This window comes from Athene noctua, unplaced genomic scaffold (assembly GCF_965140245.1).
Source record: "Athene noctua unplaced genomic scaffold, bAthNoc1.hap1.1 HAP1_HAP1_scaffold_292, whole genome shotgun sequence".
NCBI lineage: Eukaryota > Metazoa > Chordata > Aves > Strigiformes > Strigidae > Athene > Athene noctua.
In genome coordinates, this window is record NW_027437753.1 from 87,501 (window position 1) to 90,000 (window position 2,500).

General features: G+C 78.5%; 1 non-coding gene across 1 annotated transcript; it reads right to left on the reverse strand.

Annotated features, from left to right (window-relative positions):
* Positions 1-746: 746 nt before the first annotated feature.
* On the reverse strand, positions 747-899 carry LOC141955527 (5.8S ribosomal RNA). Its single transcript, XR_012632604.1, has one exon. It is a non-coding gene; the product is annotated as a 5.8S ribosomal RNA (ribosomal RNA).
* Between the last annotated feature and the right edge of the window lie 1,601 nt (positions 900-2,500).

Genomic DNA, 2,500 nt, shown 5'->3' on the forward strand with positions numbered 1-2,500 from the left:
GGAACGCGAGACCGACGCACGCGCGCGAGGCGCGCCCGGAGACGGCCCCCGGGGACGCGGACGGCCCGCCACGGCCGACCGGGCGCGCGGCGCGGCGGAGGCGCGGAGGGCACGCCGAGGGGAAGCGGGCGGACGGACAGGACGGACGGACGGGAGGGGGGGGGCCGGGCCCGACGCCGACCGCACGCGCGGTCGCCGCCGCAGCCGCAACCCCCGAACCACCGCCGCCGCCGCCGCCGCCGCACCCCCCCCACCGAGCCCACCCCCGGCCTCCGCCGCCCGGAGCGCGGCGGCTACGACGGGGAAGGGAGAAGAAGGCGGGGGGCCAGTGGCGACGGGGAGGACCCCCGTTCCCACGGCGCACGCCCCGCACGCGAGCGGCAGCACGGCACGGTACCGCCGCGGTACCCACCCGCAGACAGCCGCCCGCGCGGGAGGAGGCCGGGGAAGAGGCCCGCGCCTCTCCCCCCCCGACACCTCGGCCCTTCCCCACCGCCGCGCCCGACCCGGCCGGACCGAACCAACGGGCCGCCCGGCCCCGGCGGGACGAGGCTCCGCCAAGCGGGCGTTCCGGGAGCGGGGAGCTTCGGAGCGCTCCCCGAGTCTCCACTTAGGGGGACGAAGGCCCTCGGCCGACACCGACGGGCCTGCGAGGCACCCCAGCCGCGCCGCCGCGGACGCCGCCCGCCCGCCCGCCGAGGCGAGGCGGGGAGGGACGGCGCACCGGCCGGCGATTGATCGTCAAGCGACGCTCAGACAGGCGTAGCCCCGGGAGGAACCCGGGGCCGCAAGTGCGTTCGAAGTGTCGATGATCAATGTGTCCTGCAATTCACATTAATTCTCGCAGCTAGCTGCGTTCTTCATCGACGCACGAGCCGAGTGATCCACCGCTAAGAGTTGTCTGCCTTTCGGCACCGCCCCGCGCGCGCGGAGGGGCCGGGACCGCTCCGCAGAAGCGGCCCCCTTCTCGGACGACGGACCGCCGCCCCACCGACCGACCGACCGCCCCCCTCCGCACGCGCGGAGGGGGCGCGCGACGACCGGCGGGCGACGGTCGCGCCTCGCCTCAGATGACCGTACCGACATCACAACGGAGGGAAGGAAGGGAAGGGTGAAACAAGCTCCGAACGGCAAGGGCCCGGGGAGCCCGCGCTCCCGACCGACCTGGGGAAACAACAAGCACCTTGCTCGCTTCGGAGGCGGCCCAGGCGCCCGGGCTCGGCCCGGCCTCCGCACGGAGGGCCGGCGGCGCGTCCGACCGCGCGCCCGGACCTGCACCCGCCTCTCGCTCGCGCGGAGGGGGGAAACCACAGACGCTGACCGCCGCGCGGGCGACCAGCGGGGGCGCCCCGCTCGCGCCGCGCGCGCCTCCGCGCCGCCCAGCGCCCGCGCGCTGCGACAGCCGGCTCCTTGCCCCCGTGGCCCCGAAACCCCGGCTCTCGCCCCGACGCCGGGAACGCCCGCGCGGCGCCGCCGCCGCACCACACCGGAGACAGGGACGGACGGCCAACCGCCGGAACCCGAGACGGCGACGCGACGCCGCCGCCCGGCGCTCCGCCCGACCGCCGCCCGGCCACCGCACCGCCGCGGCTGCCCTCCCGGAGCCGCCGCCGCCGCTTCTCGTCTCGGCCCCTTCCGCAGGCACGCGCCAGGCAGAAGGCGGACGCCGCTGAGCCGGAGGCGACGCCCCCTCTCCCCGCTTCCGCGCGGAGAACGGGACGGGGAACGCCCCTCGGCCGCCCACCCGCCTCGCCTGACCGAGACCGGGAAAGGCGACTGCGAAGCGACGGGCAGGACCCGGGACGGGACAGGCCACGCGGCCGGCCACCGAGCGACCGCCGGCCGGCACGCCGAGCGGCGGCGCCGCCGCCGCCGCTCGGGCCCGGGGGCTGCGCCGCCCCTCCCCTCAGCCGGGGCGGGAAGGGGTGGGGGTGGCAAGCAAGGAGCACGAAGCCGCAAGCGCGCCGCTGCGCGTCCACGGAGACGCGGCGGCCCGAGCAGGCCGCCCCGCCCGGCGAGACCCCCGACCGTGGGGGAATCGCCATCGCCCCCGACGGCGAGAGAGCCCGCGCTCCCCGCCGGGGGGGGGGGAGGTTCCCCTTCGCGTTTCGAGGGCGAGGCAGGCCGGCTGCGGCCGACCGAACGCCGCCGGTCTCGCCGCCGAGACCGGACCGCGGAGAAGGGGGGGCAGGGGGGACACCCCTCCCCGGCGCGGCCGCCCGAGGGGACAAAAAGCCCACGGCGTGGGCGGCGGCCGCCATGGCCAGGGCCTGCACGAGAGCGACTCCCGCCCCTGGAGGCTCAACCGCCGCACACGGCCGGGGCCCGCCCCTGCGGGTCGCACCGAGCCGCCCGAGTCTTTAAACCTCCGCCCGGCTCCGCGGCCTTCGACCCCCGGGCTCAGCCGAGGGAGGGCCGCGGAGGCGCGGACGCTAGGTACCTGGCCCTGGGGTGAGGGAAACATCCTCAAGGGCCCCGCGGGGGTGCCTCCCCCGCTGCC